The sequence below is a fragment of the Scardinius erythrophthalmus genome, assembly GCF_964197995.2.
Source record: "Scardinius erythrophthalmus genome assembly, chromosome: 18".
In the NCBI taxonomy this organism is placed as follows: domain Eukaryota; kingdom Metazoa; phylum Chordata; class Actinopteri; order Cypriniformes; family Leuciscidae; genus Scardinius; species Scardinius erythrophthalmus.
Window position 1 is genome coordinate 36243386 of NC_138238.1, and position 16556 is coordinate 36259941.

The 16556-nt window shown below is 41.9% G+C and overlaps 1 protein-coding gene across 1 annotated transcript in view; it reads left to right on the plus strand.

Annotated features, from left to right (window-relative positions):
* tanc2b (tetratricopeptide repeat, ankyrin repeat and coiled-coil containing 2b) overlaps nucleotides 1–16556 on the plus strand; it is a 199182-nt gene that overhangs the window by 52895 nt on the left and 129731 nt on the right. The window lies entirely within an intron of this gene.

Here is a 16556-nt window from a genome sequence, read left to right on the forward strand (position 1 = left end):
ATATCATCTAAATATGACTGCATACTTGTGTGTTTTTCTTTTTAAAGTGCCATTTTTTAAACCACATGAAGCAGGATTTTTGGTTACACTTTATTTTAAGGTGTCATTGTTACAGTGTATTTATATATTTAAGTACTGAGTAATGATAATTAACTACATGTACTTACTATAGGGTTAGGTTTTGGTTGAGGGTTAATTGCATGTAATTATGCATAATTTACTGTTATTACTACGGTAAGTACATGTAACATATGTAACAAGGACACTGTAAAATAAAGTGTAACCGGATATATTAATAACCTTTGCAAACTTCCTATTTAGAAGTTAGTACCGAGTGCAGTCGCCCTAAGCTGGTATTACAGAAGCATGTAAGAGAACGAACAGCCCAAAGCCTTGATTATCCATCATGCCTCAGTGCTGGAACTCATTTCTCTCTGGGATACTGGGATGTTCTGCCAATATATGGGTTTCCATATGCTTCCTGATATAACTGACAAATCTGCAGCAGGCCGAGCATGAGGCATGTAGTCTCCGCATCAGACGGCACGTCCACATGCCATTCGCTGACCGTCTGATACTCAACACTTGAAAGGATCACAAGCTCTAGTCAGATTACCAGACAGCAATGCAATGCCAGGCGCACGTCTCAGCAGTTTGCCAGACAAAAAAACTGTTTTTCATCTGGTGAGAAAAACTAATAAAGTGGATTTGCCAGGTTAATGGCTTCTAATCTTTGAAATATATGCAGAGATTGGTTTAAGTTGCGTGCAAACTAGATTTTCTCAAGCAGAACCAATATTTTAGCCTAGAAATCTAGACGCACCCTAGCGGCAGCAAAATGTATTTTGCAGCCAGGGTAGTCTAGCAACTCTCCGTTGACTTTCGAGCTGGAAAACCCCAAATTAGGTCAGGCCAATCACATCGTGTATAGAGTAGGCGGGGCGGGCTTAACATAATGACGACAGAGTTGCGACGGTTCCCTGCTACTTGAAAACAAAGAATGGCGGCTGCTGATGGAGAACAGTCTTTCGAACCGGCTTTGGCCGCGACTCTGGAGGACTTGGAGTTAAGTTTTTCTTTGAGAAAAGAGCAAAGAACGGCACTTAAGTCATTCTTAAAAAAGGAAGATGTGTTCGTAGTTTTGCCGGCCAGATATGGCAAAAGAAAATGCTCTGGTTGGTTGAAGCGCTGTCCTATTGTGTGCAGAGGGAATCTGAAAGACAGCCGTTTATCCCGCCCCTCGGATTGAGCCGTGTCTATGGTGAGTTGCCAGACCTAACATCTTGATGTAGGTCTGGCTTACCAGGCTACCAATATTTATGATCACATAAAGGTCAATTCTACATACTATTAGTGTAGTTTTGTTGTATATTATTGTGGCTTGAACCATTTCAGATTTAAATTAAAATGTTAAAGATAAAGAAATGGAAAAATATCTGGCAAGTTCCTAGAAATATCTCTTTGTATCATGTGGTTTTGTAAAACCTTTATGTTGTTTTCATGTTGTCATGTGGTGTAACCAGGTAAAAATAATACCGGTAACCTATTTTCATTACACCTTGTATACACGTCTGTGTATCTCATCTTAATCATTATTTTCAAATAATGTTCAAGTTTTTAAGTTTTTTTTTTTTACAAATATCAACAATTATTAGTTCATAAATATTACTTTATTTAGGGGGTTGTACCATATGACATTGTATAACCTCCTCTGACTCAAATTATGTTTCTATGGCAAATACGTGTTTTGTATACTTTCATTATTAAAAAGGTCAATAAAGGTCAATTCCTCAGAAAATTACAAGTTTACAAGTTGCAATTGACCATTCGCAAAAGCCACGCCCCCTAGTTATTGTTACTACGCCCGTCAAACAATTGAGAAACAGAAACATGGCTGGGTTGAGCTCCATACCGGTATAAGTGATTGTTTTGGAGTAATGCAGCAGACATATCCTCCGGGGCACGACAGAAAGGGCTGCAATATGCAGTGGAGGGATATGTTCAAAATGTTAAAATAAGCAAAGACGGGAATATTACAACTCGAGGCCAGTGCTTGAAGTGGGGGGAAAAGGTAACTGTACCTCTCATGCATTGGCAAATCATGACATTTGAGATTAATACAGTAAAAAACTAAACTTGAAGATATTGCTGGTACAACAACAATTTATTGTTATTTATTAATATAAATGTATTTAAACAAGTCGTGTGTGTGTGCGCTTGTGTTGTGTGCAAACGGAACTCCTCCAAGTCTGCAAGTCCAAAAATACATTTAGGCTATGGTGAGTTTACTACATTTTATTTTATTAAATGCATGGTGAGATTATTATATTTTCATGTCAATCTGTGTTCGTTTTGACCAAGAACCATGCGCTGTCACTTTAATTCAGTGCGCGCAGCACAGCAAAAATAGACTCGGTGCAGAAACAATTGCAGCATCCGCATGCAGTGTGAAAGCTTTACCTGTCAACATGGGTGCGAAAAAAAAAAACGCACCGTAAACGCACTGTAAACGGACTACGGAGTATGTGTGAAACGGGCGTGACTGACGCTTATATATTATATACGCTAACATATGTATGCTTATTAATCTTCGAGGCATTTAGCTGTGAGTGAGGTCTCCCACACTGCTTAATCCATTGTCGGCATCTTTCCGCTTGGGTCTTGGGTTTTGGAAAGGCGAAAAAAACAACCTCTCCCTCTAAACTTTTGGGGTACCTAGTGTCAGGCTTGCAGGTGCCATAGGCGCATCGTTTCACCATGTGCTGAAATCGCAATGTTTGACGGAGGTCCTTCTCCTTAGTTACAGTTGCTAAGCTAGGATGGGACGAGAACCGTTCGAGGGCGGGTTTTTGCGAACGGTCAATTACGAGTTCTACAAGACAGAATCCTGTAATTATGGAAATTCCGATATGGTTGTATCACATGATTTGACTTTGATTTGTCTGAGGCTTTTTTCATGAATGAAATCATGTATTTTTTTTTAAATGAAAAGATCATGTCATCACGCCATTGACCCTTTAACCGCCCTTAAAACCAAAACTTAAAACTTGAAACTTTGATTAGATGGCCTCTTTCACTGTATATCAGCAATTCTTGGCCTCTGAAATAAGCCTTTAGGTAACACTAAAAATCTATCTTCTTGAGAATGAGAATTAAGTGCAAAAAAACAAAATGAACAGAGTTATTCGTAAAATCCTTTTCTGGCGTCATATTTACTGTGCTGCGTCTCAAAGCTCCCTGTGTAATTACAGTATAGCCGAAACCTCAGTCGCATCATCATCACACGGCCGCTCTAATAGACGTGTTCTCCCACGGGAGCTGGTTTAGTTGGAAGTGATCTCATTAACCACTGGTTCCAGAGATCAAGCAACCATCACACATTGATGTCTTAAATCCTTCAAGCCTTTTGCCACTGGAATTGAGTAATAGTCAAAGCATGTGCAAAATCCATGCTTTTATATACAAATACCAGACCATGCATGTAGGGCCATATGATTTCCATGATGCAGAAAACAAAGATGTCTTAAAAGTCATACAAATTTATTTTACTGAACAATGCGGAATGTCACAGAATTTGAACTTCATCTCCAGAGCTGCTCTGAGACTCATTTCATAAGTTCATTAGAGAAACCTATTGTTAGATGCACACAGAAACTCAAAGTTCTTCACTACAACATGCCAAAATAAAAGTTTGGTGCATTTTTTGGTGATACCTGCATTTTTCGGGGGAGTTATTCGGTTGTAGATTGCGGTTTTCACTCTCGTAATTAAATCCCGTACACAATGGGACAAAGCACTAAAAAAGTGAATTGACAACCAAAATGATCTGCAGTGTGTTAGTGGCCTAGACTGTATATCCATCTGCGAGACCCACATATGTTTCTTTGTTGCTTTCCCTCTCTCTCTTTATTAATCAGCAGAAGTAGCATGAATACTTCATGGTCTCTCTCTGCTTGTTTAGTGCCCTTGACCCATATAATGATGATGTTCAGCTATTGAAATGTCACCTCACTTTCTGACAAACTTTTCCACGTACAGTATTTCCATCTATCCTCTCTCTCTAATAACCCCTTTCTCTTTGTTTCACGTTGCATTACACCTTTATGTGTACATTTTTTGTTCACTGTATGATGAATAGGTGCTCATGTGTAATTATGAGATGAGGGTAGATCTTTGTTGAAGAGTGCAGGAATGAACGAACACCATTAATTTCAGGTGGAAATCACATTGCTCTCATGGTTTTCATGCTTTATATTTGTTGATGCTGGTGCTTGGATATATTTGATTTCCTCTATTTAACCTGATTGAGGAGATTTTTTTATATTTGTGCCTATATGTGTGATATGTAGCTTTAAAGGAGAACTCGGTAACTCTAGCGAACTCTAGTCACTTCTTCGCTGATTTTCCCTTGTGTTGTCGCATGTTTTCCCCACGAGCTCCCCCTACAGCTGTGGGGGGGCGTATATTTCACAACACGGTCGTAAAAAACTCACTTGCGGCGGCCTCCTCCCCCTCTCTACCGCTGCTCATGTGCGTTTGTTTTGATCGGAGCAAGCCAACTGTCTACCGAGGTGGGTAATCTGGTAATACATTCATCATACATGCGTGTGTGTTTATGTTGAATTGCCGTAAAGCGATTCGTGTTTCTCGCTCGTTCTCGTTCTCGATCTCACTTCTCACGAGACTTCCAATTTCTATTTTGCCGGGACGGTAGTCCCCAAGTTGCAAGGTTGGTTTTCCGCCTGGGAACGCTGGGGGGAGCGGGGAAAGTCACCAATATCACCAGAACAGGTTGTTTAACCATCCAAATGATTTCTAGACAGTTTTATTTAGTTAAAAAAGTTACCAAGTTCTCCTTTAATCTAAACTACAGGATGATAAAATAATTTCAATCTAAATCAATATGCACTGTCCATGTATGTATTCATTTGGTATGTAGCTCTGTTGCAGTCAGCCAGTCATTATTGCAGGGGTGGGCAAACTTTTTGGCTCAAGGGCCACACTGGGTTTTAAAAATTTGACAGAGGGCCGGCCCAGTAGCAGATTATGAAGCACGATCTCATGAAAGTGCGTATCTATACCACAAATTTTATTTCTCGTGCCATTTATATGCCAAAAATGTTTTTTTTTTTTTTTTTAGCGTGCATGCTACACACTGTAAACCCCTTGGTTAGGATTAGGGGTGTGGAGTGCGTGCCTATTACACGCCATAAAGTGCATATCATATGCACGCGAAAACATATTATGCACTACAAATACAATTCGTGGTATTCACACTTTCATAAGATCGGGCTGAGCAAACAGACAACGTTGTGGCAATGTCTGTGCGAAATTCAACAACTGAGAGACGACATTCTGACAATACATTTTTTTATGCTAGATATCCCCCATTTAGCATGTTATGTTTTGATGTTAATTTTTAAAGATGTTAGATAATTATAGCCTATACTTTTTAAATATTGTTTATCCTTATTATTATTTAATGGCCTAACAGTAAATTAGAAACAAAACATCTGCAAGTGTACACTTAGAAGAGTAAAAATTACAGGTTACATTAATTCAACTTTATTAAAACTGAATGGCAATTTGCACTTCCAAAAGTCATACATTTGTGGAAATAAACGAATATACAAATTTATTTTAAGAATAATAAAATAAAACATAAAAGGCAAAGGGAGATCAGAACATTTAATGAAAAAAAAAAAAAAACGGGTTCTGTACATGGCAGACAGGGGAGCGTAGTCGAAAGCCGGACGATAAAGGTCGGTAAAAGGAATCGGGCAGGATACATCCACAAATCCAGAGGAGCAAAGAAACTAAATAGCAGACAAATCAAAGGAAAAACTAAGGTGTCCAAGCGGTTACCAAACATTTTTTTTCTCATTGAGTTTCCAAAAAAGGAAAAAACATTAACGTGCAACAAGTCTATGCGCTTAAGTCGCTGTCTGTTTGGTTTCCATGGTGACGCGTCATTGCTTGTTACGTGACACACCGCAGCCACAACAGCGCTGAATGAATGATGATCTGCTTTTATGTCATTTTTCCTTTTTTACATTTGTTAGCTATGGCATGCAATATCTGATATTCCGATTGTCAAATATATGCAACGCTATATATATATATATATATAACGCAAAGTATTGCAAGAAAAAAGGCAAAATTAATGCGATCTTAAGACAATTTTTTTAAATAGGCTACTCGGCGGGCCGGATTAAACAGCCTAACGGGCCGCATGTGGCCCGCGGGCCGTAGTTTGCCCACCCCTGCATTATTGCATAATAAACCCATTCAGTGAAACAAGACACCGATCATGCTGTACGGGTTTATTTTACAATAATGACCATCAGACCGTATGCTATCCCTTACGTATACATATACAGGTGGGTCTTTTTTTTTTAAATAATTTTGTCTCTCTCTCTTTTGCTTTTTCATGATCAACATGAATCATTATCATATATAAATAAACAAGTGTTTTCTGAGTCAGTGTCGGCTGCATAGATGAAGTTGATGATGCTGACTCGACATCTCTGCAGAATACAGTGCGTGCAGAATTATTAGGCACGTTGATTTTCTGATCATAGTTTTTTTCCAGGCACATTTTACCAATTCCAAACCACATTAATCGTAATTACTACAATTCATTTTGTATTTAATCATTTATAAGTGATATATAATTGTTCATGAAGGCTGGAAATGAAAACACCATATTTTCAGGTGTGCAGAATTATTAGGCACGTTTTCTTTTACAGATAAAATAAGCCAAAAAAGAGATTTAACTCAGACTGAAAAGTCCAAAATTATTAAATGCCCATGAGAAGGATGCAATACTAATTCAATACTAGAAAATGCAGTTAAGGCATGACCATTGGACAGTGAAATACTCATTGAGTCAGCATGGGTCAGACAAAAACAGGTGGAGAAGAAAAGACACGTTAACTGCAAAAGAATGAAGAATGAAGGTGAAGAATTAAGTGTGAAACCATCAGGAACCCTTTAGTCTCCAGCGCCACCATTTTCCAGAACTACAACCTACCTGGAGTCTCCAGAAGAGCAAGGTGTCAGGGTCTCAGAGACTTGGGTTAGGCAAAGAATCCTAAAAATGACCCCCACTTAATAAGAATCACAAGCTGAAGTGTAGTAAAATACATGAAGACTGTTTTTTTTTATAGGCTTTGTAGACACACAGATTGAGAGTGACCCTTGAAGGGCCAGCACCACATCCTCTTCTACCACTATTTGAAGAATTCATCTTCCAGAATCTGACAGTAAGTTTTGAGAGTTCATTTTTAGTCCATCTCTGCAAAACGGACTTCAGGGTAGGAGATGGACTAAAAATAAACTCCCAAAACTTATTAAAATGTATTCTGGAAGATTAATTCTTCAAATAGTGGTAGAAGAGGATGTGGTGCTGGTCCTTCAAGAGTCACTCTCAATCTGTGGGCATTTAATAATTTTTGACTTTTCAGTCTGAGTTAAATCTCTTTTTTGGCTTCACTTATAAATGATTAAATACAAAATGAATTGTAGTAATTACGATTAATGTGGTTTGGAATTGGTAAAATGTGCCTGAAAAAAAAACTATGATCAGAAAATCAAGGTGCCTAATAATTCTGCACGCACTGTAGATGCACCTATGGTTAAGTTAAACATTTCTGTCAGTAAACACTACTTATTTGGCTTTCACACTCCGCACAAACACTTGGATATGCGCCTAATAATAGTGCACATTTATCTAGGTTAATATTGGAGCGAGTGGCCATGCAAAAGTGGCTAATGTTAGGCTACTACTTACATGTTTCGAATGATAAGCTATGTTTGAGGTCGATTAATGAAAGGTAGGGGTGAAATGGTACACAGAAGTCATGGTTCGGTACGTACCTCGGTTTTGGGGTCACGGTTCGATATGAGTTCGGTACAACAGGAAAAAGAAACAAATCCCCAATGCTAGGTTTCTTTTCATGTATTTTGAACTGACAGTAGTGCAAATTACAGTTTGCTCCAGCTAGTAGCATTTAGTCCTCTGAGGTAGTTAGTACAGCCTTGTATTACGCACTTAGCAGTAAACAGAATGTGCACTCTTGCTTAGGTCATATTTTTTGTTGGGCTGCTAAAAAACAAAAGTTATTTGGTCACAATCAGCTATACAAAACTGAAAAGCATATCTTGTGTATTTTCCGATTTTCCATGTCTAAAGACATTCCCATTTGCAACGCCAAATATTGGCAAATCCACAGACAACTAACAGGCATTAGGACGAATTTAAAGAGGGCGCTTGAGACGCGCACAAGTCAGCAATATTTCTGATGATTTATTGGCGTGAAGTTTCGTGCACAATGACAAACAGGAGAGCAAAATTCTCGGAAAAACAATGAGTGGACATGACTGTATCTGTATGCATGAGACTGTCTAAATACCGGCAGAATTCACATTTTTGTTGTAAAAAGAGACACATTATGCAGAAGTAGGCTATAATTTGCTGTTTGTCAGAGCCTGCAGTTGCAGTGTGACGCGCATTCGCTGCGGGCGTATCGTGACGAGCTGGACGCGCTCCGAGAAAAGGGCGTTAAAATGTATTCCCTTTTTTCGTTTTCGGAACTTGTGTTGGTTGGTGCAATTGATTTTCAAACGTAAAGAGACAGCTCTAGAAATAAGTGAAATGGAGAAAAAGTGGCATCTACATCTAAACCTACTTCACCTTTTTTGGTGAAACACAGATTTCAATACTGGACTATAATAGTGAGGCTTCCACAATGCCAAATGATTTTATCTCTTTATAATAGCAGAAACAACTTAAAATACTCCAGGAGTAAGACATCATTCAAAGCTGTAATGGGTCTATTTTTAAGCGCGTCACAAAAATGAATCGAAACTCAGCGTGTAGACTACTAGCAAGATCTTGCGTGTAATCTGAACTCTTGTTTTGTGTTGGTGCGTAGATCGCCTCTTCTTCTTCTGCTCTTTTTCCTGTTGTGGTGGTTAGCAAACAGCATTGCATTACCGAGTGCGCCCCCTTCTTAAAAGACACTAAAACTGCCAGTAGGTGGTGGTAAATGTCTAAATGAGTAAGTTATTGAGTCATTGATTCATTTGATTCGTTCAAACGGTTGATTCATTCAGGAATGAAGTAAATGGCTCTATTTATGAACGACCATTGATCATTGGTTCATCCGATTGATTTGCGGAGACGCACAGAAGTTCTGCTCTGGCTTTATAGGTAATATTTTCATTGGCAAAACTGAGCAAAAACATCAAATAGTTTGTCTAAAATTATAACAAAAAATTATTTATTGAACGGTTTTATAAAATCAGTATCACATTTGCACTCGTGTGATATTGTGCCCGTTACTTGTATGATAATGCTTAACTATATCATATGATATGAATATGAGACAATCATAGGGGCATTTATGCCTGGCTATAAACATAGAAAAATGTCACTAAAAATAGTATTTTTTATTTTTCAGAGAAACTACCATGCCATTCTTTAAATATTATTTTAATACTCCGATCTATTATTGTGGTTTAATCTGTTTTACGATCCTAAACGGCACATAAAAATAAAACAAACTTGATTGCATGATGTCTCTTTCTGTCTAAAAAGCAGTATTTGGCAAGTTAAGCAGCAGTGTGGACCAGACCTTATGCCGTTTAGTCAAATGTCTGTCTGCGCAAGACTGTCTGTTGATATAACTCATGAATTTCAGAGCAATGTCATATTAACGTATTACTTTCTGTGATGAAACATACTGCAACACTTGGTACATCCAACACTTGACAGGAACCACAATAGGCGATGTGTCGTGGGATCCCGGGCCGTTCCCACGCCTGTGCCTCAGCGAGACTCTTAACGGTATCCTTCATTCGTTCTTGGCATCACAGCCTGAAGGCACCTGTGGTTATTAAACTACTCAGACTACTCTTATAAACCCCAGCGGTTCCAAATGCACGTTCTGTAGGGATTGTTCTATAATTGTGTCCTTTTGTAATGGGTTTACAGTAAATGATTGATTAGATTATCGTTGCACAGTATTACATTTCTCTTTCTGTAGGCTCAGCTCTGACATACTGTTGTACAGTACCGGACATTTGTCATCTGCCTGCTTGAATGCACTCATGCCGTTTTCTGCCAAGAATTGCCTTATCACATTCGGTCTCAGACTGAGGAGTGTGTGAGTATGTGTGTGTGTGTTTTAGTATTATTTTCTGATTGGACTGTCACTTCCTCCTGTCAGTAGTGTAGCTGTGCCGCCCGTGTGCTGATTGCTTAGTCCAGTCTCTGACGCACACACTCACACAGATCTGCGTCACTATAAGGAACCCACAGAGTTGATGCATTTCACAGACACACACTTTGATATGGCCTATAACCCCAAATTACTGCAATCAATGAAGCAGAATAGCTATTTTTTTACGTCCATTTCTTGTCCAAATGACCGTTTAAAGAAATATGTTTTGTGTCCTTTTTCAGTTTTAATCTTACAGACATGATCAATTATGTCATATTCTACTGTTGTATACATTGTATACACTCACCTAAAGGATTATTAGGAACACCATGGAACCAGCACCAGGAATTTGTTTACGCCAAATTCTGACTCTACCATCTGAATGTCTCAACAGAAATCGAGACTCATCAGACCAGGCAACATTTTTCCAGTCTTCAACTGTCCAATTTTGGTGAGCTCGTGCATATTGTAGCCTCTTTTTCCTATTTGTAGTGGAGATGAGTGGTACCCGGTGGGGTCTTCTGCTGTTGTAGCCCATCCGCCTCAAGGTTGTGCGTGTTGTGGCTTCACAAATGCTTTGCTGCATACCTCGGTTGTAACGAGTGGTTATTTCAGTCAAAGTTGCTCTTCTATCAGCTTGTATCAGTCGGCCCATTCTCCTCTGACCTCTAGCATCAACAAGGCATTTTCGCCCACAGGACTGCCGCATACTGGATGTTTTTCCCTTTTCACACCATTCTTTGTAAACCCTAGAAATGGTTGCGCGTGAAAATCCCAGTAACTGAGCAGATTGTGAAATACTCAGACCGGCCCGTCTGGCACCAACAACCATGCCACGCTCAAAATTGCTTAAATCACCTTTCTTTCCCATTCTGACATTCAGTTTGGAGTTCAGGAGATTGTCTTGACCAGGACCACACCCCTAAATGCATTGAAGCAACTGCCATGTGATTGGTTGATTAGATAATTGCATTAATGAGAAATTGAACAGGTGTTCCTAATAATCCTTTAGGTGAGTGTATGTATATAAATGTTCAAATAAATTATCAAATTAAATTCATAAAATTGTGGCAGGGCAAGTAGAAATCTAAATGACTGGTCCAATGAAAATATAACGCATTCCTATCCTATCATTAAAAATGCTCTTTTAGATAATAAAATGTAATTACTGTATATAATATAGTGTAGTGTAATGTAATATAATAATATATTCAAATAGAAAAGAGTTATTTTAAATTGTAATAATATTTCACAATATTACTGTTTACTGTAGTTTTTATCAAATAAAGCCTTGTTGAGCATAAAAATCACACCGACCCCAAACTTTTGAACAGTAAACGTAAAGTAAAAAGTAAAAAAAAAAAAAAAAAAAAAACGTTACGGTAATTTTCTAATTGTAAAAAAATATAGGGAAAACACCTGTGAAACATCATAGAAACTTCATATAAACAATACATTTACGTACTTTTCTTCGAGTGTAGTGTTATATTTCCGCTCATGGCCTCTCTGTGTCTCAGTCAAGGTAACTGTAAGTGTTGAAGGTGCTGTCTCACTGCTGTCACACTGACTGAAGGAAGAGAGTGCAGACGTCTCTCTCTCCACACACACACACCGATGGGAGGACGATCTTGATGCAAGGCTAAAATTTCAACCTTAGGCATGAGAATAATGGGACAATAAACCAGTACTAGATCAAAAAACCACGGGAACACATTGATGTGTCGACTACACCAATGTTGGAAACTGCAGTGGAATAGACACCGCTAGCAGCCGAAAGCACAGAGACTCTGACCTCCAGCAATCTAAAGCGCTGTCAGTGTGAACGGCCATTAAAGCCACTGATCCAGACCTATAAAGCTGCGGTGATGAATTTAACCTCCACTGATGTCCCATATTTCCTCCTTAGTGAGGCTCTCCAGACCTGCAGTATATTGTGTGAGCACCTCTCACAGCCTCCACAGCTTGACATCTCGAGCACATAGAGCTAATGAGCCTCTGAATCGCTCCCAGTCCTGCCAGGGTGTTGCTATGGTGTCGCTAATCTGTTGTTAGTAGTTGTCGGGGTGTTGCTATACTGTTCACAATGTGAATGTGTACTGTGTGGTTGTCAACATTGACTCGATTTGACTGTCTCAGTGATTTTGAAAATCTGGTAATAAGTTCATGAGAATGTTCTTAAATGCATTTTCTTGAGCAAGACAATATAGAGTAGGAACATCCTTAAAGGGATAGTCAAAATGAAAGCCAAAGCCAAAAATGCAATTTCTGTCATGATTTTCTCACCCTCATGTCATTCCAAACCTGCATGACTTTCTTCTGACTATCTTCTTTTGTGTCTTGCAGAAGAAGACATGAGGGTGAGTTAATGATGATAGTATTTAAATTTTAGATTGACTATACCTTTAAGGACTATAAGGCGAAGTGTGTAGTTTCTGCAACACCAGAGGCACCAAGCGGAATTACAAAAATTACACCAAGCGGAATTTTTCAAAAGCATATTTTGAATTGAATTGAAAAACTTTATTTATGCCGGTTGGGAAACTCCTCTTCGCAAACTCCTCTTGCAAACGCCTCTTCGCACGCTGCACTCCCCCAACCAAAGCATCACAATCACAGCTCTTACGGATACTTGTGAAGGCATGTCTCAACAGGTAAACTAGGCTACTTTCAGTAAAACTCCAACACATTAGGAATACTTTTAGCTGTGTTGCTATTTGTCATATGAGTAAATAGGCTAAACACTAACTCTAGAACAAATGCAAGCATCTCGCAACGGGTGCATTTGTTTGACGTGCTCCAGAATGGTTTGAGGCTGTCTACCCCGGACACGTCAAAGTAAACATTATAAACTGGAACATTTGTCTTTCTGAATAGGTGCATAATGATGCTGTATAGTTTGATGTGTCTATTGTAGCATGTTGCATCGCAATGCCCTGTCCGTGTTAAAGTGTTCATGACCTGTTTAATCTTTGATTTTGGCTTGTACTTCTGTAACCGAAGCTGAATGTCTTTTCCCATGTAATGCATTCATGGTCCCACACCGACTAAACACTACAGTGGCCACGCCCCAAACTCTCGCTATAGGTTGAGCCGGAAAGTGATTGACAGATCTGAGTGGACTGCTCTCAAAGTTTTGATGATGCCTGAGAGGCTCAATGTTTACACTTTTGGGGGAGATAAACCCATTAATGGCATACTAATAGTAGTCAATGAACAATAAACTGGGTTAAGAGAATGTATTTTAACATAAAAAAAAACTTACATCACCTTTTAAAGTGCCATATGTAATATTGGCAACTAGCGGCTGAAATTGTTACTGCAGTCCAGCTTCAAAATATTGGTTTCCCCCCTCCTCCTCCTCAAACTGGACGCACATGTGAGTTGTCAGATTGAGGACACGCAACAGAAACGAGCGCAATTTTGAAAACAGAAGCACTTTCACTGTAAGTTGATGAGTTGATTTATCTGTGTTTTAATTTGCCTCTGGTCATAGGGCCCTATCTTGCACCCAGCGCAATTGACTTTGTACACTGACGCATGTATCATTCCTATTTTGCACCCGACGTACAGCGGACTTTTCCCTCCACAGACGGACGTCGGTAAACTAGGAAATGAAATTGCGCTCCCAGGGCGGTTCAGCGCAAAGAGGAGGCGTGTTCCGGCGGAAATGTTCCCTGCTGCTATTTTGCAGTTCCAGAAATCATTTCCGCCACAGACCAGGAAAAATCTAGTCTAAAGTCAGTGGTTCCCTTACGAGAACGTTCTCTCGTACTGCGTTGAAAACGCTGTGGGAAAACTCCTTTTCTCGAGAATATTGAAGCCTTTATTTTAAAACGCATTGCTGCAGCACATGCGAGAGCTAGAAGCTCGCGTGAGCGTGCTGATTGGCTTGTGCAAAGCAACTGCACGAACCAATGGCGGAACAGCAGAGGAGCGCGAGCCAATCGGGGCGCTTGGCACTCTGCCAGAGTCAAGCGCGCGAAACTGCACGTGACAGAAGAGTATAAATACACAGAGAATCCGCCATTTGACAGATTTTATCTCCTTCAGCTTTCGACTCACCTCGTCGCTGATTCTCTCCGAGTGAAGCCGCTCGTCGTCGAACAGCCTTCCAGCGGAACTGCTTCGCATCCCGGCGTCTGCCAAGCTGAGCGTTTCCCTGTGGCATCCGACGAGTATCCTTTTTCTAACTCAAAAAGAGCATTCTAAGAGAGCAAATCGCTGTTTTCACAGCGCGCGGCGTTGTTGCAAATGCCGCTCACCGTGTGTGACTCATGCGGGGTCTCCCTGCACGCCTCTGACACACACTCTCTGTGTGTTGCCTGCCTCGGCCCTGAGCACGCCGAGGCAGCGCTCACTAAAGGCGGCTGCCTTCACTGTGACGGAATGCCTGTTGCCACGCTCCGTGCCAGATCTTCCGCCGCCTCGCTGAGTGTTCCCGCCCACCTTCCATCCTCGGCGCCCCGTGAGCCCCGTAGGAAGAAGCGGCGCGATCAGAGGCCTCCTGAACGCGCTCATCTGGATGAATGCACGCCGGGTCTCTCCCCGCACGCTTCGCCCGCGCCTTCATCTCCAGTCCTGTTCTCACAGAGCGACCAACGCCCCTCTTCTGAAGCGGCAGGTCTCGTCTCTTTCGGTTTGTCCGAAGAACTGGACGACACTGTTTCTATGGCGGCATCTGAAAGTGAGGAATGGTCGGGCTCCGCGGACCCCGCCCCCCTCTCTCAGCTGGATCCTGTTGACACTCGAGCGAGCATCGACGCCGAACTCTTCCGTGTCATGTCTCGCGCTGTCGAAGAACTGGGACTAGACTGGCTTTCCCCAGCTGAGCCTACCAAAAGCCGCCTCGACGAATGGTACCTGCCGGGGCGCCAACAGGCCCCTCGTCAACGTGCCGCCCCCTTCATGCCCGAAGTTCATGATGAGCTCACTAAAAGCTGGCGTGCGCCCTTTTCAGCGCGAACGCGCTCTTCAGCTTCTTCAACGCTCTCCTCTGTCGACGGCGCTGAAGAGAAAGGGTATGTTTCTCTACCTTCTTTAGAGGAAGCGGTCGCTGCACACTTATGCCCTCCCCCTGCTGGGAGTTGGAGGGCTAAAACAGTGCACCCCTCTAAGCCGTGCAGGACCACTTCGGCTCTCGCCAGCCGCGCTTATGCTGCCGCTGGCCAAGCCGCCTCTGCACTCCACGCTATGGCGACCCTGCAGGTGTTTCAAGCTAAGCTCCTCCGCACTATGGACGAGTCTGGCCCGGACCCAGACACCTTCAAAGACCTCAGGAGTGCTACAGATTTGGCGCTGAGGGCCACAAAGACCACCGCGCAAGCACTGGGCCGCAACATGTCTAGCCTGGTTGTCTTAGAGCGTAGAGCCTGCTTATCTAGAAGCTGACGCTCGACCACGAGCCCAAGAAGCCGTCCTAACCGGCAGGAAAAGGGGTCTATGTCCCGCCGCGGCCGGACCAGCCCCGAAGATCGCTCGAGTGCTTCTCACAGCCCCCTCTTCAGTTCAGGCGGCTGGAGCAGTTGTGTATGCAGACAATGGGCCCGTCACGTGTTACGCACCCCTGCACCCAAACGCTGTTTTAACAGCGACCCACACAGAGCACAAAACGAGCAAAATTTCTCCCCTGGCCTCATATCAGTTCGAGCCCCCGTCTCCGGGCGTTCCAGATATAATGATGCCTCTGGCTCTTCGGGCTCTAGCTTGGCAGGCTATCCCAGGAGTTTCAGAATGGGTGATAAACATCATAAAGCGTGGCTACTCGCTTCAGTTTGCACGCAGACCCCCGCGCTTTCGCGCTGTGGTTCAAACCTCGGTCAGCAGCACATTACGTCATGTCCTCCGCACCGAAGTATTAAGTCTGCTAGCAAAAGGGGCTATCGAGAGGGTTCCCCCCTCTCTAAGCGAGTCAGGCTTTTACAGCCGTTACTTTCTCGTTCCAAAGAAAGACGGCGGCCTGAGGCCCATTTTAGATCTCAGGCGTCTGAACAAAGCTCTCATGTCACGGCCGTTCAGGATGCTCACGACCAGACATATACTGGCGCAGATTCGCCGAGGCGACTGGTTTTTCTCAGTAGATCTGAAAGACGCTTACTTTCACATTCAAGTGAATCCCCACCACAGGCCATTCTTGAGATTCGCCTTCGAGGGGCAGACATACCAGTACACGGTTCTACCGTTTGGACTGGCTCTGGCACCTCGTACATTCACGAAGTGCATGGATGCAGCTCTCTCCCCCCTGAGACAGCGGGGAATGCGCATTCTAAACTACCTCGACGACTGGCTCATTCTGACTCAGTCAGAGGCGGAGTCACATACTCACAAAGCCTG